This window comes from Rhinolophus ferrumequinum, chromosome 10, assembly GCF_004115265.2.
Source record: "Rhinolophus ferrumequinum isolate MPI-CBG mRhiFer1 chromosome 10, mRhiFer1_v1.p, whole genome shotgun sequence".
Lineage (NCBI taxonomy): Eukaryota > Metazoa > Chordata > Mammalia > Chiroptera > Rhinolophidae > Rhinolophus > Rhinolophus ferrumequinum.
In genome coordinates this window covers 8,012,402-8,036,225 of record NC_046293.1, presented here as the reverse complement: position 1 = coordinate 8,036,225, position 23,824 = coordinate 8,012,402, and the positions used below count along the sequence as shown (strand labels likewise).

Genomic DNA, 23,824 nt, shown 5'->3' with positions numbered 1-23,824 from the left:
ACGGTCACAGGCAGGGGCGCGCACACACACTCACACACACACATTTGATTGCACACGCGGGAGGCGCGGAGCGGCGGCGGCCCCAGACTGCGGTCCGAGGCGCCCCCAGCCCAGCGCGGCGAGCAGAGCCTGGCTGGCGGCGGCGGAGAGGGGGCGCGGTGGGGGCGGGGCGGGGGCCGGAGCCGCCCCAGCCCGGCGGGAGCAGGCACCTCTACGCGCCGCACTCGGGCCTCGCCTCGGCACCCCCCGCAAGCCTCCCGCGGGGCCCTCCCCCGCGCAGTCCGCTCGCCGGCCCCCCGCCGCGGCCCCAGGGTGCAGCTAGGCAGCCGCGCCGGGCCCGCGGGACGGGGTGGAGGTGGGGGCGGGGGGCGGGGAGCGGGGCCGGGCCGGGGCCGCGCAGCCTGCGATGCCGGGCGCCCGCCGCAGCCGCCGCCGCCGGAGCCCGGGATGGGGCGAGAGGCTGCGGCGGACGCCAGCATCTCCCCGCCGGGGGCCCCGGGGGCCGCGGAGCCGCCGCCGCCGCTGCTGCCGCCGCTGCTGAGACCCAGCGGGCGATGGGTGAGTTGACCCTGGCGTCCTGGGGGCCTGCGCCGCAGCCCCTCCATCCCGCACTCCCAGCCCTCCGCCTCCATCTCTGCGCCGCCTCCTCCGCGCTCCCGGCGCCCGCAGTCAAGGCTCCCACCGCCCCCTCCCGGAGTGTGACCTTTGGGGCCAGGGGCGGGAGCACCTAGTGAGGCTGGGGGGGTGGGGTGGGGCCGAGATGGGGGCAGGATGCAGGGGTTCTGGCGCCCCCTCCCCCAACCGGCTGCCCAGCGGAGCTTTCCCTGGCCCTGGAGGGCAGATCCTCTTCCCTCCGACCCCACTTCCCCGGCCCGGGGTGGTGGTGGGGGGGAGAGCCACGGGACTCGAGCCCTGCTTTGTGCGCTGCGTCCCCCACAAACCTCCGGCGCAGGGCGGGAGGTGGGAGGCCTCAGCGCCTGCGTTCCCCACCCCCCGACCCCCGGCTGCGGCGGTGTGGCTGCGGCCCAGGCGCAGTCCCGGTGCTGGGAGGGTGTAGGGACCGGACTGTGGCTGCCAGTGGGGACCAAGCACAGGGGAGTTGGGAGAGAACCCCCAACCCTTAGGGGGGAGGCTCCCGCCTTTTCCACTGCACTGCCCAGGACGGGGGAGGGAATCTGGCTGGGGGAGGGTGCTATAAATATCTGCAAATAGTGAGTTCTGGAACTGGAGGTGGGGAGGGGAGCTAGCCTGGGTGTATGGGGTAGTGGGGTGTGCCTGAGCTGAGGTGCCAGGAGAAGCCGAGATGGGTCTCAGCCAACCTTGGTGGCCTGAGGTCGATTGTCTCTCCTAGCTCTGGAAGATGCCCCAGAAGGGGTGTGGGCAGCAACACGACCCCAGTGAGACCCCCGCGTGGTCCTCCAGACTTTGCACTCTCCTCATCCCCAGAGCACTCCACTTTACTCTTGGGACACCAGTCAGGATCTGCCTTGATGGGGGCGTTGTGGGCACTGGTGTGTCACCACCAGGGGCAGTTACTAAAGATCCAGGCATGGGGCCAACCGAGAGGATGGATGGAGGAGCAAGACCCACCCCCCCAGCCCAGTTGGCAACTCTATGGAGTAATTAACACTTCTTAATGCTAGGGAGATAGGTCCCTGGTCCTAGGAAAGTTTGAAAGAGAGGCTGTCAGCCAGGGGGTAGAGAGAACTTGCTGGAAGAGATGATAACAGGCAGCTGGAAGAGTTTGTTCACTTGGTAGAAAAAGTGGGAAGGGCATTCTGCTCAAGGGAATAGCATGAGCAAAAGCTCAGAGATGGGAGTGTGGTGTATGTTGAGAGATGGAGACGAGGAATGGTGATGCACTGCCAAGCGGACAAAAAGAGAAGCCAGAGGAAGATGGGAGCCAAGGCCAAAGGGAAGGAGGCAGGTGGAGACAGGTGGTAGGCCACACTGGAGAGCTGGCACTCAGTCCTGACAGGGCTGAGAGTGACGCTGGCTGGCTCAGCGACTTCCCTTCTGAGGGTCTGTCCAGTGCCCCTGATGTGGTCAGGGCTGCTTGACCCACACTGGTGATCCGTTTTCTGTGGTAGTGGGACCGCTTCAGGCCGTCTGCTCTCTGAGCCTCAGTTTCCACATCTGTCAAGTGGGGACAATCTTCCATAGTTGTGGAGAGAACTGCAGGAGATAATGCATGTAGGGTGCCCCGCACCTGAGAAGTACTCAGGAAATGAGTAGCTGCTGCGTTGGTATTTTTACCTGTAAAACAGAGACATCGATGCCAGCTGGCAGGCCAGGCTCACTTCACAGGCTGGTAGTGAGGATCGTATGAGGGCTGGATGTGACTCGGAGGGAGCCGAAGGCTGGGGGAACTGAGTGTCCAAGTCCTTGTAGGAGGAGAAGAGAGAAGCAGAGAGGAGTGGCTGGGGACAGGGTGGTCGGCACAGCCTCTTGTCCCTCTAGGCCCTCACCACCTTCTGGCCTCCAGCCATGGCATTCAAGGGACCCCGTTCTGCTTCCCAAGGCCAAAGCCTCTTTGTTCCCCGTACTGCATGGTGCCCCCACTCCTACCCCAGCCAGCTCTAGTGGTACAGGGCGACCAGGGCTCCCTTCCAGAAGTTTCTTCAGACATTCAGGTCAACAAACACGATGTCCTCCTGGGACGGGCACTGTGCTGAGCAGCCAGGTAGAGAGGATGCGAACCCTGCCCTCAGGAGATTAGAATCTCGTTGGGCAGCAGATATCACTGACACCCATGGTCTACCCAGCCCTGTGCTGGCTGCTTGGGGGCAGGAGGAAAGTCACAATAATTGTGTCATGAGGCGGTGAAATGCAGAAGTCAAAAAGGAAGGATTCCAGATCCAGTGGCCCTGGTTCGAATCCTGCCCCTGTCACTTCTTACTGTGTGACTATGGACTAGTGACTCTGCCTCTCTGTGCCTCAGTTTCCTTGTGTCTAAAATGGCAGCGATGTACACAGTTGCTCTTTGAACAACTTGGTTCAGTTTCTGGTGGGCGTTCACTGCTGTCCTTCCAGAATGAACCTCCTGATTGCTATCCCCGCCTTCTCGGAGACGACACAGCCTGTCCCAGGGCATGCGTTGTCCATATCCCTGTCTTTCCATCGATCTGTGAGTCCCCATGGGCAGATGTCTGCCTTTCTTTGTGCATAGCTTGGCCAGGGGGCAGTGGTATGCTGGCACCTGGCTCTCTGATCAGCAGTGTTGGCCAATTTCTGTGGTGTAAATCTTCCCAGCAGGGCCCATTTCAAGCTGCCCACAGCTTAACGATCTCAAAATGAGAGTGGGTACACACCAGCTTCAGCACCCAGGCATTCAGTAGGTGCTTTATATATGACGGTTGAACAAGGAGGAAAAGGAGTGTCGGTCAGATGGACTTGGGGAGCTGCCAGGCCATACTGTAGCTGAGAGGGCCTTGCAGGGGCAGGTGCCAGACAGGCTGAAGGCGGGGCCAGAGACTACCCGGAATAAGTACCTGAAGTAGGACTGAGAGCAGAGGGAACAGAGGGCTGGTGTCTTCCTTTCCTGGGGCTCCACACTTTTGACCCTGCTTCACTCTTTAGCCTCTTCTCCCAGGAACTCCCCTTGACCTTGGCCTGGCCTTGGGGTTCTGCACAGAATGGTCCTGCTGGACCTGAAGCTTTAGCTTAACAGAGCTCTCAGATGTGGTCCAAACAAGTCCCAAACCCCAGATTCTATTCTTTTGCTTATGCTGTTCCCTCTGCCTGAATGTCTCTTTCACTCACCCCTTCCTCTGTCCTCTGAAACTCTGTCACCCATTAAAAGCTTCTTCCATGATCCCGGTCACCCACCCCACATCAAACAACCCCTCCTCCCCCTTCTGTCGTGGCCCCTAGCTTAGAGCCCCTCTCATGCACCTGCCTGTGAAAATAGTAATAGCTAACATTACTTGCATCTCTATAGCAACCCAAACAGGTACCGTGAGAACCTCCTTTGTGGATGAGGACGTTGAGGCACAGTGTCTTGTTAGCGCTGGCCCAGCCTTTACGTCTTCGCTTGAGCATAGTTCATGCAGAGAAGCCTGCGTGAGTCCTGGTCTCCTTGCTGTGGGCTCACAGAGCACCATCCCTGTTTCTTTAATGTGTTTGTTATTGCTAGACTGTGAGTTCCACAGGCCTACCTACAGGAGCTCAAATGCATGCGTGAGTGAAAGAATGATTCTCAGCCCTAGGGAGCAGTCCGGCACTTCTGTCTGTTCCTCCTCCTTGCCCATCCCTGATGCAGGAGATTCACCCTCCAGAGGGAGGGCAGCCTCAGGCTACAGCACGGTGGTCGCAGGGACCCTGCCTGTGCCCATCTCTCAGAAGGGGAAAGCGAGGCTTAAGGAGGGGCTGGGACCTCCCACAGGCTGGAAGCAGGACTGATGGAAGGGTAGTAGACCACCCTCCCATGGTCGAATGGGCCCAAGGCCTTGCCTGTAATCCAGGAAGTTAACAGTGTCCCAAAATACATTTCCTTTCACTGCCTGAAATGGAAATTTCCCTGTTGGAATGGAAATTCCTCACTTATTTTCATCTTTTTATTAATATGTAAATGGAATAATAGGAATCCTTCACACACCTAATTACTCTGCTGTTTTACAAATTTAAAGCTTACTAGGCTCAAGGTTTTGGAATTCCCCCGGGGGTGGGGTGGCAGGTTGTCAGCCAGGACCTGGAAGGCCCCGGCCCCACTGGGGTCTCCTTAGGGCCTGCCACCCAGCTGTCCTCTTGGGCAGGTAGGCTGGGAACTTCCCAGGAGGAACAGCACAGATCTGGTCTGAGCAATGGGGGGTGGGATGGGGGTGCAGCCAGAGGCGGGCTCCAGGGCCGTGGTTGACAGAGACCTGTGATGGATGACTTTCCAGGTTGTTCTCCCCACCCGACCTCCAAGTCGTAATAATTTGTTGCTATTTATCGAGCACTTACTATTTATCGAGCACTTACTATGTGCTGGGCGTTGGGCCAAGCACTTTGTCTGCATTATCCCATTGATGCCTCCTAACTTCCCTAGAGGTAGGTACTGTTGTTTATCCCCATTTGACAGTTTGAGAGGGCCTGGGACCCAGGGCTCAGGGCTGGGAAGTGGCAGGGCTGGGATTATATCCAGCCTGTAGGACCCCAGAGCCTGGTGGGGCTGCCTGTGTAGGCCCCCTGGGTCAACCAGAGGGGACCACTCTCAGGCTTGGAGGCCTGAGACAGCAACTTCACCCATGTCAGGGCCCCCAGGCCACCCTCCTTGGGGTCCTGGTGCCACGCCCCTCCCATAGCCCTGGGGCGCTGCCTCTGGAAGCCCCGCTCAGCCTCACTTGGGAGGCTTGGGGAAAGTACCAATTTGCTAAGCCCCGCCCACCCTGCTGAGTCGGAATCCCACCCTGGGAGGGAGGGTGGAAGCCAGGTTTTAAAATGCTGCCCTGGGGATTCAGAGGCCTGTGGGCAAGAACCACTGCCCAGCCCCTGGAGGCCAGGCTGCCTTATGAGACCCTGCACACAGATCCCTGTGACCCAGCCCTGTTTGTGTTCTTGGCCTCTGCTCCCTGCTCCCCCAACCCCCAGCTCTCTGCACACACCTTGCTGCCCCACCCCCGCGCCCATAGCTTTTATCCAGGCACCTGCTGCTGTTGTCCCCTCTGGGGAAAAGGTCCCTGCTGGCCATGGGTGCCCCAGAATTTGCTTAATGCTCTGGATAAATCCCTCCTGGCTGCCCTCCTTTTGCTACGTGGATGAATTGTGGCTGGTGAATGATGGTGGCCAGGGAAGGGGAACAGGGAGAGCTGCTGAGACAGGGTAAGGTTGGGTTCCCAAGCGGGGCACATGGCTCGCGCTGGGGAACTGTGCCTGACACGGGGAAGGCATTCGGTAAATATTATCTTAAGCGACTGTGAAAGTGGCAGGTGAGGGCCACTTCTGGTAACAAAGCAGATTCGCTGGTTTAGGTGAAAGATCGAGAAGGTACCTGCCCGATAAGCTGCTAGTGCTTTCCTGCATGATTTCATTTCAGTATTTCATGAGTTGTGGGCAGTGGTGCCAAAGTAGTCCTTGTTTCACTGTTTGGAAACTGAGTCCCAGACAGAGGAGGTGACTTGCCAGGGTCACACAGTCAGGAGGTGGTTCTGTGGGGCAGAGCCTGCCTGAGGGTGAAAGCACCATGAGCCTGTGCAGAGCCCGCTGTTTGCACAGCGCCTGCCCACCCATAATCTCCCTTCAGTTCTCACGTGGCTCGGAGGTGTGTCCCTCCTCTGCCATCTGTGCCCGTGTCCTTGGTCAGACCTGCACCTGAGGGCAGCCTGTGTCTGTAGGGAGCTGTGGTGAGAGGAGAACCTCTGCCTAGGCTAGGGGGAGACATAAATGCAGCGACAGTGTTGGGGGCGCTGGTGTCCATAGGTAGGGGTTGGGGAGCCCACGTGGCCAGTGGGGGCAGAGCCAGGCCTGAGCTCAGGTGCCACATGGTTTGGCCCCATCTGGTCCTAGGAACAGTCCAGGATGGTCTTTGGTCTTTAAGCGGAGGCCCTTAGAGTGTGGGTGACCCATCCAAGGTCACACTCTGCTTGGCCAAGGTGAAGAGCAGAAGGGGTGAGGCTCTGGCACTGCCAGGAAGGTCAGGGGAACCTAGCAGGTGCGTTCTGGCTGTGCAGCCAAAGCTGGGATACTAAGAGTTAGAGTCACCAAGTCCAGGGACCAGGCTTCCTCAAGCTGGTTCTGGGGCCTGACATGTTACCGCTGTCAGAAATGTTTGGGGCCACATGTGAGCATGGGCAGTGGCCCTGTACCCACCACTGGCGGGCAGGTGACAGAAACCCAGGCCACTGCCTCCTGACATTGGCATGTGGGGAGGGGCATTGCACTAGCACTCTACCCAGACTAGAAATCCAGGCACTGACGTTTGCAGGTACTAGCTCTCTGTCTGGAATGCCCTTCCCCTCCTCACCTGGCTCATCTGTTAAGACCCCTCCGGAAACCACCCCAAGGGTGAGGCTGACCCTCCTTTTCAGGGATTTCTGTCTGTCTGTCCCCATGTGATGGTGAGAACCTTGCAGGCAGGGCAGGTGTGTTGAGAGCCTGGTAGGACATGCCCGTGGAGTGAAGAAAGGACTGGGTCAGGAGCACTTGGATCGAGGTGACTCGGGCCAGCAGTAGGGCTTTCTGTCTAGATGACAGAGGGAGGGGCTTCGGGGAAAGACCAACGGGCCTCCCAGAAGCAACTGTAAGATGCGGCCCAGCTCAGGTGGCTGTCACGTCATGCAAGCGAGAGCCAGCCTTGAGACCATGTGGCCAGCTGAACCCACCCATTTCACAAAGGGAACATTTGAGGCCCGGGGTGCTGGGGACTGACCCAAAGTGCCCTGGAGAGTGGCCATGGGTCCCCTTCGTAATGTGTAGGAGGAGAGCCCGGGGCTGTAGGGCTGCATCCCTACCCCCCGCTTCTGTCCCAAGCTGGAATATTTCTCAACGGGATCCAAATCAGGTCTTAGAGGGAGGGGAAGGAGCCGAAAGGGCAAAGTCCCCAGGGCTCAGGTGGCACTTTAGTCCTCCAGGGTGGAGGACAAAGCTCCTTAGAGAAAATGCATGTTGCCCAAAAGCTGGCAGGAAATCCATGTCTATAGTTCATCCCAGCAGAAAGGTACGCAGGGGAAAAAAATGTGTGAGAGTGCAGTGTGTTAGGCCGAAGTGTTAGCCCGCGGTGGCAGGCTGGTACGTGATACTGCCGTTTCTTTTGCTGTGATTTCCAGATATTCTAGAATGTATGATAAACCTTTACAACCAGAAGGATGAAGTTACATTCTAAAGGAGAGAGGGGGAAAAAGGTGCCTTGAGAACAGCCAACTCCCCATTTGTTTAATTTTGGGGTCACTGCTTGTGTGCGGCCTCCAGAGGCACTGGCTGTGGGTTCTCACCCCTGGGAGTTGCCCAGAACAGGTGTACCTGTGGCAAACAGCTGGTGTTTTTCTCATGCCCAGAAATTGGGTCAGTGAGCGTCCAGGCCTGGGGCTACTGGGATGCAGTTGCCTTTCAAATTCCATCCAAACCGCTAACGTTCTTCCTATGGCGCTGAACCAGCCTTATGAGACCCCCCTGCACCCCAAATTCCAGCCTTGGGGCCATGGCTGTTCTCTGCATGTGGTCCTCGCGTTCCCACGTAACCCTCCCAGCCAGTGGTGGCCCCAGGGCTGCTGGCCTCACCTCCATCCCCCGTGCCCAGCAGCTGTGCTTCTCTGTTGACTGCCTTCCTTACCGACTTCCTTGAGGCGCCTTTCCGGCAGCCCTCCTACAACATGGCCAAGTTCTCCTGTGCTAATGGTGTTTGTAATCACAATGGAGCCCTGACCCTGGGTTGGGACTCAATCTCTGTCTCCCCCATGGCCCCTGACCCTACCTGGTACAGAAAACTCATTCATTCATTCATTCATTCAGCAATTCTTCACTGAGTGCCTACTGTGTGCCAGGGGCACAGATGTGCCCACTTTAGGGTATGACTATGTCTGTGTTTCCATGAGTATGTTTTGGCTCATCCCTGCAAATGCACACAGCTCTGTCACATATGAACATCTCTGTCACATATGAATGCACGTTCCTTAGACTGTGCCCACGTGTAATCTTACTACTGGTACCTTGGGCATGCCTGGTTAATTTATTCAGCAAGTATTAATGGAGCACCTACGAAGTGGTGCCAGGCCCAGACCCTGTTGGCCGAAGAACACAGGATGTGGCAGGCTGGAGATCCCCGGGTGCAGAACTTTCTATGAGAGGAAAACTTGGGGCCCAGACACCAGAACACAATGCCTAGAAAGTAGAATGCCTTGATTCAGACCAGAGAAGCTTCAAGAGGGAAATGGAGCAGCAAACCTATACTGGGAGTCTTCCGGAAATGGAATGCTGGGGTCGGCTCGAGCCAAAGAACAAGTCGTGTGCCCCTGAGGTGCAGAGAGGGAGGGGAGGTCTTGAGACCATGGGTGCTCGTAGTCTCTGCTGAGCTTGGCCGGGTGAGGGCCCTCCCCATAGCCTGCTGGTGCCTGACCTTGGGCTGGTCGGGTCCCCTCTCCGCGCCTCAGTTTCCTCATCTGTGAAATGGGGTTGTGAGGATGAGGTGAGATGGAGCATAGTACTTGGTGGCCAGGGTCTCCCAGGAGGTTAGGGACATTGCTGAGACTGGGACTTGGGCCACCTGACTCCTGGAATGACCTCATTTTGTGGTGATGGTTTTGTCGCTGCTGTTTCCTCATGGTAGGTGGCATGTTTGAACCCTTGGGGCCTGTTTTGGAACACTGGATCCAGCAGGTAGGAAGGACTAAGTAATTAACGGAGCCAGAACACATTGGTGGCTCCCAAGATACTAAGGAGTGGGGTCCCAGCGCCTGCAGCCCTACATGGTGTCCCCTGCAGCCCTACATGGTGTCCCCTGCCACTTGGTGAGGGCTTACTGAGTGTCCCCAGTGGAAACAGGTCCTGACCCAAGGGGGCTGTGGGCCTAGAAGGCAGAGGTGGATAGAGAGTAACTGGGAAGGGAAAGAGAAAGGGCTTATTGTTCCAGCTCCAGGGAGGTTCAGCAGGTGCCCAGAACCACAGAGCCAAATAGCTGTGCACCTGCCCCATCAGGACCGCTCCCAGCAGGAGGCTAATTGTGGTGCTCAGGTTCCAGGCTCTGGGCCAGGTGCAGCCTCATCACCTCCCCAAATCCCTCCGAGGACCCTGCAGGTGCGGACCCTACAGGCGGGTCTTACCAGCCTCCCCTTTTATGCCTCCGCAAACAGTCTGGGAAAGGGTCGGGTTCTTGCCGGGGGTCCAGAGCTGGGGTGGCAGAGCCAGAGTTCAAGCCCATTCCTGCACTCAGCAGTGGCTTGTTGAGCACCTACTGTGTGCCAGGCACACAGCTGCTGTGGGGAGACTCCGAACCCACTCGCAGCCTTCGCTTCATTTCCCACCCTCTTCCTTCCCATACCTCCTCCGGCCATCGGTCATTATGTTGCTCAGAGGACTCTGAAGGCTGGAGTCATTTCCTGTCTCCCCTCTCTACCACTGCCACCTCACTAGAAGGGACCCTGAGAATTCATGTAGCTGAACCAGCTCGTTGGAGTGTGCAAGCCCAGGTTGCACTGCAGGCAGGACTAGGAGCTGTGGCCACTTTTCCAAGTCCCAGAGACCAGGCCTGAGAGCCCAACAGCATTGACGGAAAGATGCAGGTATGTGGATTTGGGGGAGGGTCATTTATTCATTCAACAAACCAAGGTTGACACCTCCTTTGTGTCTGGCTGGGGACCCAGGAGAGTCGGGCCGAACAACCCCTGTGTGGAGTGAGGGGCCCTGAGGGGCAGGCCAGCCAGGGTCTTTCCAAATCCTGGGGTCGGGGGCTCTGGAGGAGGGGCATACAGTCCAGCTGACTCCTTTTGGGACAGGCATGGGGACAGGGGAGTGGTGCAAGATCACACACAAACTTGTAGCTTCCTAGAGGGTTTGGACTTTATCCTGAGGACAGTGATTCCAAGCTGGGAGGGGCAGTGTCCGGTGCGGCTTTTATTTGGTTCATGGGAACCAGGCTGGGAGCTCCTCAGGAAGGCTGCTGCTGTCGTCCAGGTGAGCGTTGATGGTGGCACAACCGGTGTGGGACAGTGGCACTGGGAGAGGGGTGGGATTTGAGAAGTATCATGCATGGAGTAGACAGGGCTTGGTGATAGGTGCGCCGGGTCGGCGAGAGTGGGCATTAGGGTGGCTCGTGGCCTGGGCGGCTGGGTGGATGGTCACATCACTGATGGGCCCAGAAGGAGGAACTTTGGGAATGCCCGAAGTCGTCTGAGCGTCAGGCAAGGTCACAGTGCCAGGCTCAGGTCACGGGTTACTTGTTCCCGTTGTTGCAACAAGTGTTTGAGTTGGTTCTTTGTGCCTTGTTTTGCAGTGGAGGGTCCCAGGCAGGATGGAAACTGACTCTAGAGCCCAGGCCCCTGCCCTCCCTGTGGCCCTTTGGGCCCTCCCTGCCACTGGGTCTGGTCCTCTCCCCCTTACCCCATCTGGCACTTGGGCCTTTCCAGGGCACAGGTGTACCTGCCACTTGCTGCCCTGTACACAAAGGGAGGAGTACACATGGAGTGCCGTTCTACTCCTGCTGCCTAGGTGTGCAGGGACCTACCCCTGCCTCCATTCTGGGGGGGCACCCCCCTGGGTGCAACACCTGGAACAAAGCCCTTCCCACCATTTGTTGGCCCTGTGCTAGCAGAGGCCTCATGAGGACAAGGGGGTAGGGGCATGCCCTCCGCTCCCGCTCCCTTCCCCCACCATCTGGGCTGGAGATGGCGCTGAGGCACCACGCTGAAGTGGCCCTTTGTATATTGTCCCTGGAGGACAGGCAAGCCTGGTGGGAGGGGCTGGCACTGCCGGGGCAGCCCGGTGCTGAACTCAGCAGAGCTGGGGAACCGGGGCTTTCTCTGGGCCACTGAAACGGGAGAGCGCCCCGCTAGGTGTGGGCATGCACTGGCCAGGACTGCCGCCCCAGGCACCCTCAAACTAGACAATACTCGTCACTCAGAATCTGTCATCACTGTTCATAAGAATTCTGTTGTCATTCAACAGCTGTTTATGGCGCTCCTTATCTGAGCCAGGCTTTGTCCTGGGGGTGGGGAGCAGCGTGACCCACACTCGCAGGGTAACCATCTTCCTGTTGTTGACATTCCCAGTGAGCAGGATGTGGGTGGGAGAGGCAGACCACTAACACATAAACAGGGAGCCAGACCGCTTCCCCAGTGAGGAGTGCTGCGGAACAGATGACCTGGGGAGGGGACGGCCACTTTAGCTGGCTGGTCAGGGAGGTCTCTCCGAGCAGGCGGCCAGTCAGATGGAGGGAACAGCCAGTGTAAGGACCCTGAGACAGGTGGACCTGGGGTGTGTGAGGGACAGAAAGGCAGGGACTGTGGCTAGAACCAAGTAGAGCACAGGCAGAGACCAGCTTGGCAGAGCCTGTGGATTTCATTCTGAGTGTGAAGCGGGGAGGAGGGTCATGGAGGAGCATTGAGAGGGGGAGCGTAGCCTGATGGGGACTTTGCAGTGACAGAATTTTTGGGGTCCAGTGCCAAATGAAAACGCAGGGCCCCTTATTCAAAAATTAAGAATTTCAAGACAGGAAAAAAAAGGGGGGGCTAGGAGGGAGGCCAGTGAGGAGGGGGGAGGGGTTAGGTCCTAGGAGCTTTTGGAGGGAGGTGCTGACAGGGCTTGCAGTGCCCCCACCAGGCACATGGTGAGGCAGTGTGGAGATGGCCGCACAAGCCGCAGGTCAGGAGCTCAGAGGACTGGTCTGTGTCAAGCAAGACTCTTCGGATGTTACCCACGTGATCCGCATGAAGTAAGGGGCTGGGCTGTCCCACACTGTAGATGGGGGCTTTGAGGCCTGGGGATGTTAAGAAACCTGATCACACAGGGAGTCGAGGAGGGGCCGGGGCAGGATTGGAATTCAGCTCCCTTTGAGTCTAGATTCCAGGGAGCTGCTGCCCCATCACAGTGCCGCCCCCCCGGGCCTCCTGAGATTGGGGCTGGGGGCATCACACACAGCCCGGCCGGAAATGAGTTTCCCTTCTCGGAGAGGTAGGAAGCGCCCAGCCCCAGCCTCACTGGCCTTGCTTTTCCTCATACCGTGTTTCCCCGAAAATAAGACCGACCCCAAAAACAAGCCCCAGTTAAGATTGTCAGCCAGACAGATGCATTTAGTACGTTACGACAATGTTCCAGAAGAAGATGACGTGACTGTGTTTGAATAAATGTAGATTGTTGTACATGAAAAAATAAGACATCCCCTGAAAATACGCCCTAATGCATCTTTTGGAGCAAAAATTAATACGAGACCCGGTCTTATTTTTGGGGAAACCCGGTAGTGAGTCTGAAAGGTGTGAGTGTCTGATCTTCACCGCACAGATGTGGACACTAAGGCAGGGCAGAGCTGGTCCCTTCTCCTGGCCCCAGCCCCGGGCCCCCGGGCTCATGGGAACAAGGCTGGGAGCCCCGCAGGGAGGCCGCTGCTGTGACCCACATAAGCATAAGGGGGGCACCGCCTTCTCCTCTCCGGTCAGGGCAGGGTGGATTATTCGGTTTGGAGACTGAGTGGCTGGGAGGTGGGCAGGGAGCAGCAAGCCCCAGCTACAGGGGCCTCTGGGTTCCATAAGGAGGTGAGCGATAAGCTTACCTGGGGCTTGACTCCGTCAACATTTGCCCAAGGACTGGCAGCGTGTCCCTATTTATGAATTGGAAGAAGCTGGGTTCTTCTTTTTTTTAATCAGAAGCTCTGTTAATGATTAATAATCTGCTCAATTAATTATTATGGGGTCATGCTGCTCTTCTCTAGCTGGACCCTGGTCTCTCTCTCTCCCTCCTTCACCCTCCTGGCACCCTAAGGCACCCCTGCCCCTCCCAGCTATGGGTCCCAGCCAAGCTCTGCCTACCGAGATGACCGGGTCCCTGTGCCCTTGGTGGGGTCCCCCAACGCTGGGTGTCTTCTCAACTCTCCTCACTTGGACCTTCAACAACCCCACTGGGTGGGCATTTTCCCATCTGACGGATGGAGACACTGAAGCACAGAGGGCAGTGCGACCTGCCCAAGGGTATGCCCTTCATCCACTGTGTGTTGGGCTCCAGGAGCAGGACTCAGGCACTCACAGCCTATGGGGCAGGCAGACGGCAACGGGGAGCTTCTCTCCAGGCTGATGGGGGCTCCTGAGCAGGCTGGGGTTGAGGGCAGCCCCCCAGGTGAGGCAAGGGCTAAGGTGTGGTGTGAAGGAAGGGAGAGGGAGACCCTGGAGTATGGGACAGCGTGTTTAAAGACCCCCGTGCACCCCGCCCTCCAGCAGCATGAATGTTCACAGCTCTACCACGCAGCCCTCTCCTGAGCCAGATTTGTCTTCACTCTCTTAGGAGGACCCTGGAGAGGGTAATTCCAAACATAGGAATGAATGCCTTGCTAACAGTGTACATGGAGCCAGGCAGTGCAAGAGCTGTTTGGGGGTCTCCTCTGGGCCCCCCAATTTCTCATCTGTGGTCAGCCACACACAGTCCAGCCTCTCTGAGAGCCCCTCGCCCTGAATGCGCCCACCCCACAGGGCTGCTGAGCCCACGGCCCATGTGCAGGAGAACAGCAGTCAGGATTCAGACTGTGGGCCCCACCGTGGAGAGTTTACTTCCAGCTCTTTCACACGTACTTGGTCCTCTGTTTCTCATCTGTGTCCCTCTGAAAATGTCCAGTAGCCCCTTAGGAGTCAGGGTATAATTTACGGTGACCTTCTACCCAGGGAGGGAGCAGGCGAGGCTCCAAGGGGAAATAGGCATGCGGTTCACTGAGCACTGGGCACTGACGGGCCCTCACCTGTGGATGGAAATCGCAAGCCACTCCTTGATGCCTCCCGGACATCTGGCATCAAGGAGTGGCTCTGGCGGGGTGGGACGTCTCTCAGTGCTGCTTGGTTACCCCATTATACAAACGAGGAGACTGAGGTCCAGGGAGGGGAAGCAGCCCAGCTGGGAAGAGGTGGAGCCAGGAAACCAGCCCAGGTGAAGGGCAGAGCTGGCACCAGGCCAGGCCAAGGTCGGCTTCCCACATAGCCACCTAACTGCTGCCTGCACTGGCCGGAGCGCAGGGGACAGCCTCCAGGGAGGAGACAGCTGCCATGGAGCCAGAAAGGGCTGGGAGTGCATTGTAGCAACTGGAACGAGACACTGTGCCTCACCTGTGGCGTGCCACCCTGGGGTGCCGAGGCAGGTACCAGGTCAGGTGAGGGGAGGGTGGGCCTGGAGGGACCCAGGCAGGGGCCAGGCAGGGACTGAGGCAGAGTGGAGTGGTGGGGAGCGGAAAGCCCCAGGGCAGGGTCGGACACAACGCTGCCACCCTCAGGCAAGCCACACTGGTCACTTGGACTCTGCCATAGTAAGGGGGGGTTGATATCAGGGTAAAATCAGAGACGGAAGCTGAAGCCCTTAGTGCGTGGTGCAGAGGGCGGCTGACGTGCCCTCCTTTCCACATGTGGGCGTGAGGTTGGGGTATCCCCAGGCCCTGCAGCTAGGCCCGCTGGCTAGAGGCCAGGGTCAGGCAAACAGAAAGTCAACAGGGGTGGTGGGTGCAGCTGGTTGGGAGCCTCCCTTGATCTTCTCTGAGTTCCGGGCCAGCAGGGCTGGGGTAAAAATAATACGGGGCAGGAGGGAGATGGACGTTGGGGAGGAGGAGCGTGTGGACAAGAGGGCAGCACCGTGGGTGGGGGGGCCTGGGGCGGGGTCTGTGGTGTGGAGCAGCAGGCAGGTCCCCTGAGGGGCTTCAGGCCTCACCTGGAGGCTTCCCGGCCTTGTAGAGCTCCTGACCCCCTTTAAGCTATGGAGACCCAACACGGGGCCCTGTCCAGGGTGATCTGTGCCCGTTGGTGTCTGGGGGGCGCGGTGGGGGAAAGAAGGGCCTCTGGGCTCCCTCGGCCTTTCAGAGGAAAACCCCGGGCTTTGTGCGATTGGTTGTAAATCATTGCCTGATGGAGCACTGCCTGATGGAGCGCTGCCTGTGGGGGCTCACAGTCACAGGTGGAGAAGGCCCCTCAAGGGCCTAGGGGGGTTGTGCGAGGTCAGTTCTGCAGGGGACCTGCAGACGGCAGGCCCCCGGGCCCCTGCTGGAGACCAGGGTAGACGTGAGAGGGGCCCTTGCTCTGGGCGAGGCTGAAGGCAGCAGCCTAGACCTCGTGTGGAAGTCCTGAGCGAGGACCCCGGCAGTGGTGTGTGGAGTGCGTCCTGCTGCTGCCCGCTGAGTCTCAGGCAGGTCCCTCAGCACCCTGTGGCCATCTCCTCACTGCCCAGTCACTGGGAGGATAAAGGGAATAAGGCAAGTGCAGTGTCTGGCACCCCGGCCACTCAGTAAGTGCCCGCTGCCATGACGAAGGTGGTGATGATGGAGGCGCCATCTCCTGGGAGGAATGTTCCCGGCCCACTGCTCCCCAGCCCTGCCCAGCCCCACCCAGCTCTGCCCAACTAGAGGATTTGGCTGCAAACTTCTGCCCAACCAGCCCCTAAGGTGTGGAGAATATCCTTGCTACCCCACGTGCCCCTCGCCAGAGTCAGGACACCCCCCCCCACTTCTCTGCACCACACTGGGGGGTTCCCAACACACGCCCCCCCCCGGACGGAGCTCCATGGGGACCTCGTCCCCCCACCTTGTTTCCTGCTACACCCCAGCACCCATGCCTAGGGCCGATCTCTCTCCACTTGCCCACAGAGCTTTATCAGTTCCCCACTCCAGCCCATCCACTTGCCAGTCTGGGCTGTCAGGCCACTACCCCAGGGCTGTGTCCTTCCCTCTGCTCCCTCCATCACCCAGTATGTAACGAGCACCTCACCCTGCCCGTGGCTCAGGCTGGGCAGCCCGGGCTGCCCCTTGGTCCCCAGCATACAGCTGTGCTCCACAAAGCGTCCTCCCTCAGCTCCTCCCCCGTCTCCCCAACACCCTGCCCACCCCAGTCCTGCAGGCCTGGTGCAGTGGACCCGGCCCCCTGCCTCCCTTCGCCCCAGTCTCGTCTAAACCTACTTGGTCCAATTCGGTAGCTGCTAGCCACATGTGGCTATTAAAACCAACATTTTATTTAAATTATAAGGTAGTTCCTCAGCCGCCCAGTCAATTTCGAGTGCGTTGGAGCCACATGCAGCTACGAGTGACTGGTGTGTCGGCCAACGCAGGCCTAGATGTTTCTGCCACTGCAGAGCATGTTACTGGACAACATTGGAAGCTAACGGGTTGGTCACCCTCAGGCGCAGACTGACCCTCTTGTTCTGCTCAGAGCCTTCAGTGGCCTGGGGCTGAGGCCAGCCTCACCTGCACTCTGCCCCACCCCCTCTAAGTGGAAGCTGTGTGGGTCGCAGGCCCTGGAGAGCAGTGGCTTTGCGCAGGTAACCAGAGGAATGCTCTGCAAGTTGCGGTATATTCAGAACCTCAGTTTCCTCATCTGTAAAGTGGGGATAGTAATTCCTACCTCTGAGGATGGTTATGAGGATTAAGTATATGTAAAACCACCAGCTGACAGCTGGCACATATTTAAGTGTGTGGTAAGTGGTGACCATTGCATTCATTTGAATAAAGCAAGATGGGGGTAGATCGAAAGGCCAGGGTCACAACAGCCATGAACCTCAGTGCTGGATGGAGCCACCACAGGCTTCTGAGTACAGCCACCCTCTTGGCTGGTTCCTGAGGATAATTAATCTATTCACCCTTCAGTGTTGTGCATAGTACATTCTGAGATGGTGGAAATGTTCTATATCTTCACTGCCCACGGGCCTCTGGGGACCAGAAGCTGATATCTTGGGTGGGCCAGTGACTGGTGGAGAAAGGGGAGGAGGCCCCAGGGATCGAGGGCAGGTCCCAGCCTTGGGAACCAACTTTCCGGGCATGTGATCACTACTCTGTGGGAAAGTTCACAGGCAGCTGGCAAGAGCTGGGATCAGATGCAGTGGGGGGGGAGGGGGGTTGGAGGAAGGACAGAGCCAGGGCGCACAGGAGCTGATTCTGGAGAAGAGGGAGGGGTGGGGTTCCCCATGGGAAGGGCTTCTGGCCATGGGTGTTGTACTGGGCATTCAGCCAGCCCACAGCCTGGATCTGAGCCAGCAGAGAGAGGGGGTCCAGAACCCTGTACCCACTGGTGGCACAGGTGCCCTGTCTTCCTCTAACACTGCCTGGATGGTCTAAGAACTGTTCCCCAGTGTAGCTCCACCTCTCCACTCTGGGCCTTGGTTTTCTTGTCTGTGGCCGGGAGCAGCCGCAGGTCCGACTTGCCTCATGGTGAGCAGGGTTTGCCAGGACTCTGGTCACCTGAAACAGATGGAGTCCTTGACCAAGGCTGGCCCTGCAAGCCGACTCCCTGTCTGTGGGAGTGTCGGGGAAGCAGAATTCCTGGGAACTGGGGGTCCTGCTACACCAGACCCTCCCACGGTCAGGCCATTCATGTTTCGCCTGGGGCAGGACCCCAAAATCTTCAGTTCTGTGGGGCCCCCAGTCTACTTGTCAGCAATGCAGGGTGCCTGGGGAGATCTTGGTTTCCATCTGTTTCATTCTCACTAGTCCCGTGTGGCTAAGCGAGTAGCTTCACCTCTCCAAGCCCCCATTTCCTCCTTTACAAAGTGTAGACATACATGCATTCCTCCAGGGATGTCCCGATGATTCAGCCCCTAATTTCTCTCCCACTCTCGCAGCAGCAGCAGTGCCTGGCATGCAGCAAGGTCTTGGTAAATGTCCACCAGTAGCCTGGATAATGCATTGGCTGTAGAATGACCCCTTCTTGTAGGCTTGACCTTTGGAACCCTGCCTGATGGATCTGAACCAAAGGAATGAATACAACGATGAGAAGTGAAGAAATAAACACAGTGTCCGTTGTTCCATGCATCTTGCCAGAACTCCAGAATCTGTGTGTTCTTAGCCACCCCCGCTGCCCGTCTCTCCATGTGGGATCATGGAACGTCACATTAGAAGGACACTTATTTAGTCTCAGAGACGGGGATAGTATAGAGGTCACAGTCGCTGTCTTCTGACCCCTAAGATGCTGACTTGCTCTGCTTAGCCCCAAGGAAGGACCTGGAAGCAAAAGCAGAAACTCGAGGGAGACTGATTCAGGCCAATAAAGGAAGAATTTCTAGCAGCCTAAAGGGCTGGGATGGACGGCACTAAGAATTGGACAAGCAGAAGCCAGATGGGCACTTGGCAGGGGCACTGGCCTGGGGCGAAGGTTTGGACAATATTCTTACTCAAGGACCCTTCAGACCCCGGGAGAGGTGTCTGGAGCCTCCGTGGGGCTCCAGATTCCCTGGGTTCTGGGCTCAGGTTTGGAAAGCTCAATGAGTCACTGAGAAATGCCCCGTAGGGTGGTGGGTGTCAGTCAGTGAGTGGTAAGTAACTACACAACTGACCCAGTCCTTCAACAAAGCTGGCCAGGAGCCAGGCCTGGTGTGTTCAGTCGGGTCCTCTGCATTTGCTCATCTGGCAGGAAACCCAAATGGAAGGAAAGAAACAGGCATGTTTAGAGCATCTACCGAGTGCTGTGCTCCATGAAGGATGCTTTGACACCTCGGCTCATCCAGGTCTCCCACTGGACTGCAAAGGAGAGGATGACGTCTTCTGTCTACACCTGAAGACTGAGGCTCAGAGAGGCTAAGTAACTTGCTTAAGGCCACACAGCTAGTAACTTACATTACTGGGATTCAAACCAAATCCTCCTGACTTCCAGTAATACTGGAAGCCAATATTTACTGAACACCTACTGTATGCTTAGGCCCGGTTATGGGTCCTTGTTGTGAATTTGATTCTAACAACAACCCTATTAGATAGGGACTGCTATATGTCCATTTTATGGAGGGAGAAACTGAGGCATGGAGAGGTGGAGTAATTTGCCAAGGTTAGAGGCAGTTTTCAGTTCTGACATCGTAACCACTGGCCTACCCTGTGTCTCAGGAGCTGCTGGGCACGACAGAGTTGGCTGCAGAGATACCCCTCCTGCTTTCTTCATGGAGATGGGCAGAGTTCGCAGGTCACATGTGGCAGAACTAGGATGGAGGTGGAAGGTGGGCACAGGGAGGTGGACTTCAGCTCAAAATCAAGATGCCCTTTCAAGCAGATGAACTCTTGGAGCGGTGGTGAGGGTCCATCTGGTTTCTCCCAGGCTGTGGGTTTTAGACGGGCGGATTCCGGGAGTGGAGACTGAGGGTGGGCTGGATGACGTGTGAGATTTACCCTCACTGACATTCCAAGAGTGCTCTGAGCACTACTAGGTGTTGGACGTATTTGCTGCTGGACACCGGCCACAACTGGCGCCTTCTCCCCATTGGAGTTCGCAGAGCTGAGGGGATCAGTGTCATGAGGCAGGCGAGGAAAGGGGCCAGAAGGTGGTGGACAGGAAAAGTGATCACGAGGACACAGCCGCTGAACCACAGAAGAGGCTGGCAGGGGCCAGGGTTAGGCTTCTGGCAGGCGCCCCCAGGGCCGAGCTAGGAGCCTGGTCAGCGCAGGCGAGCTCAGGACCACGGAGAGCTCCCTGGGAGCCTCCCGTCACCCGGCACCCTGGTGACAGCTGTCAGGTTGTCTGCACTTGGGAGGCTGCTCCCGCCTGGTCAGCTCCACAGTCACAGCCTGCAGCCTCCAGGGAGCACCTGTCTTCTCTCGCGCCAGGAGCCCCAACGCTGAGGTCGTGGCTGGATTGTAGGGTTTGCTTCCCTCCCTCACCCATCAGCCTTCCAAGCAGAAGCCCAAGTGAAAAGGGCCCAAAGAGAAGTGGAAAGAGGGAGGAAAGGATGAAAACTTGCGCAGCCGGGACCTTCCAGGCAGGGCATGGCCACGGCTGGCTGCAAGGCTGCAAGTCAGCACAGGCAGAGGAGGCCCAGGGTGGGCTGGTCTTGCTGCCATCCTGGGTCTGCGTCAGCCTCAGCCTTCCTCATCCACCATGAACTGGCTACCAGGAAGCCTCTGGCCCATCCCCCACCACATTTGCACACTCAGATGGGAGACCCAGGTCCCTGAGGCGGGGTGCAACTCATGGAATGTGTGAGGGCTTCTCTAGGGAGGTTCCCAGAGAGCCTCACGTTCTTCCCTCCTTTCCCTGGAGCCCCAGGAGGCGGGGCAGCATTTCCCAGCCCGCCCACCCCCCATCAGGCTCCAGCTCTGCCTGGGCTCCACTTGCTGAGCCCCCCACTCTGCTCCTTGTTGCTCTGAGACAGGACCGCACCCACTGGGGCCCAGGCCCTGCCAGGGCTCACCTCCGAGCTTTTGTTCCAGCTCCCCTCTCCTGCAAAGGCTTTCTCTATCTTCTGCCAGGCTGGGGAATAGCAACAGCAGTAAGAAGAGCTCAAGCTTATCGAGTGCTTACTATGTGCTAGGCACTCGACGTGGATTTTTATTGAACTCTTGTTGTATAGGTGATTAAAGGAGTCACAGAAAAGTTAGTAACCTGCCAAAGACTGTGCAGGAAAGCAGAGCCAGGGTTAGAACCGGGCAGTCCGGTTCCAGAGCATGCGCGTGGAAGGGACGGTGAGCTCGTTGGGCAGGCCCAGGGCAAGGCAGGGCGCTCTTGTTGAGCACCTGCTGTGTACCTCTCCCGCCCGTGAGCTCTTAGTCCCACTTGGGAGACAGATGTCAGGGAAGATGAACCCAGCACGGCGAGCATTGGGAAGGGGACGGCTGGGGACTGGCCTTTCTGATTCGGTGACTCATTTGAAGTGGGCATGGCAAGAATGATGATCCTCGGTTTTATAGATGGAGGAGTTGACATCAGAGAGGCGAAGTGATTCGGAGGCTCAGGTTCCCAGTGGTCATCTGAACCCAGAAGACGACGGTTCAGTGCTCTGTGCCAGCGGTTAGGAAGGGTTTGAGAGCGCTCAGTATGGGCTCTGGCCTGGGGTTCCAAGTGGCGCTGGCCCTGGCACCAAACAGGCACCGAGAAATACTCAGTGAGTTTCACTGAACTAAGGAAGCGCCTAAGTGTGGCCTCGGGGCTGCCTCAGAATCATTCTCAGCAACAGGAGGGACCTGGACAGGGGTTTTAGCCTCAAAAAACTGCCCCCCTGGGCCTCAGAGGTCAATGGACCAGCCCAGGGGAGACCCCAGGTCCTTCCTCAGCTAAACTTGCATCTCCAGGCAGGTCCTGACCACCGTGTCCTCCTGGGGTCCTGAGTTCCTGGAGGGCCTCTAGCTAATGCATCCTGGGAAGCAGGAGTTGGAGGTGGGGTGTGTTGGGCTGGGCAGTGCTGCCCCAGCTCCTACTCCCGGAACTCACAGGGGGACCTCAGATCCAAAGCGTCACTCACCTCACCTCCATCCATCCTGTAAAGCTTCTAAACTGAGCCTACTATGAAAGGAACATGAGATTTGGATCCAGAGACCAAGGTTAGTGGCCAGGCAGCTGTGGGACCTTGGCCACACCCTTCACTCTCAGCCTGAGTGTTTGTGTCTGCAGGGGAAGAAGCAGTTAGACCCGGACCCTGCAGAGACAGTGCCTGCTTTAAGGCTCAGCTCTGCCACTTACCATCTCCGTGAAGGCTGTGGAGGGGTGGCCTGTGCCCCAGTCAGAGGCTATTCCAGCCTTCTGGGTCCTGGAGCCACTGAATTTGACCTCTCACTCACACTACATCCATGGCATCAGCAAACCCAGCAGAATGTGACTACTTTCTGCACCCCCCTGACACACACACACACACACACACACACACACACACACACACGGTTTAAAGCCACCTGTCTCACCGGGACAGTGCAGCAGACTCCTTGCTGCGCTCCCTGCTCTGCCCTTGAGGTGACGAGCTCTCCTCAACAGAGCAGCCCAAGTGAGCCTTTTCAAACCGAAGGCAGATCTAGTCCCTCTTGTCAGAATTCTCCCATGAAAGCTGAATTTCCAGCCATGGTCCCTGTGTGCTCTGGGTCCATCCATGTCCCTCTGATCTGTCCTCCTGGAAGTTCTCCACTCACGGCAGATGCTCTCCTCCTGAGCACCGGCTGTTCCTCCTGCCAGGAACCTTCTTGCCCTGCACCCTCATCTTCTTCAAGTCTTTCTCTTCTTGATGACACCCTATGTGTCACTAAACCCACCCCCCTCCTCTCCTTTACCCTGCTTTACTTTTCTCCAGAGCATGACTCTTCCTAACATACAATATTGTTGACTCATTTCTTTTAGTCTGTTGCAGTTCTTTGCCCCAGTCACCCGTGCATGCTCCACAGGGGCAGACGTTCTTACTGCCTGGTGTCCTGTGCTTTCCGGGCCCAGTGCAGTACCTGGCACACAGCAGGTTCTCGAGAAGTAGCTGCTGAGTGAGTGGATGGTACAGGTGGCGTGAGCACCCTGCGGGGTGTTGTGTGGGTCAGATGCGATGGTGGCTGTTCCATCCACTGGGTTGTCTTCCCTGGTCACTGGTGGACACTTCATAGGACTCCGTCACCCCATTTGGGTTAAACTTGACAGATGGAAGGGGCTCAGGACAGCTTTACTACTGGATGTAATCCCACTATTAACCCCACGGAATTGAGTCTGACCCTTACAAATTGTGTGACACTGAGCGAGTTACATCATCTCTCTGGCTCTAGTCTCCTCATCTATGAAACGGGGGTGACAAGAGTACCTGCTTCGTGTTGGGAGGATGCAGTGAGGTCATGCATGTTGTCATCTTTCTGGTTACAAGTGATGGATTCTGCGTGAAGCTTTATAATGGAGGTAGAAATGCTGTCAGCTGGGGCCCAATTTGGTTCTGTGACTTGAGCCCATAGCCAGGCCACCTGAGCTAGGGAGGGATACGGTCTCAGCTGTAAGGGGGGAGACAGGCACTGGCTCGGAAACAAAACTTCTATTCAAGCCTTGACTTGACCACCTTCTTAATGTCCTTTGGGGAAAGTCTCGTCATCTTTCTGAGCCTCAGTTTCCCCATCTGTAAAAAACGGAGCAGTTACAATGACCTCCCCGGGTGGTTAAGATTTAAATGAGACCCCAGGTGCCAATGCTTATTTGTTTATTCAGTTTTCTATTTATATGTCTCTCAATTAAAAAATGTATTTGAAGCACTTATCAAAATACATGAAGATACAAAGGAATTGGGCCAAGAAGATAAGAGTTAAAAAAACAACAGCAGACAGCCATGAGTGAAAGTGTCCCAGAAAATGTGGTTTGTGAGGCACAGGTTTGCTCTGGACTGGCTACCATGTATGTACTTTTGAGCTTCCTAGCAGCCCAAGTGATGAGAGAAAAACATGCTCAGCTCCATGATTCTCAGCAGCAAGCCAGGCTGGGGCTTTTTGAAGGGGTCTCATGCCCCAGTGAATCAGAGGGAGATCCCAGGCATTTGTGAGTCTGTCCTC

General features: G+C 57.3%; 1 protein-coding gene across 4 annotated transcripts in view; it reads left to right on the top strand.

Moving 5' to 3' along the window:
• Positions 1 to 428: 428 nt before the first annotated feature.
• The window catches only part of MGAT3 (beta-1,4-mannosyl-glycoprotein 4-beta-N-acetylglucosaminyltransferase), a 30,805-nt gene continuing 7,409 nt past the window's right edge, over positions 429 to 23,824 (top strand). Inside the window, exon 1 of one of the 4 annotated variants that reach the window (XM_033117246.1) lies at positions 429 to 558. The gene's annotated coding sequence lies outside the window, so the exon portion shown is untranslated. Of the gene's footprint in view, positions 559 to 10,040; positions 10,194 to 10,563; positions 10,585 to 19,126; positions 19,149 to 23,824 lie in introns of those variants that run through there. The other 3 variants (XM_033117248.1, XM_033117249.1, XM_033117250.1) reach the window with 3 other exon arrangements.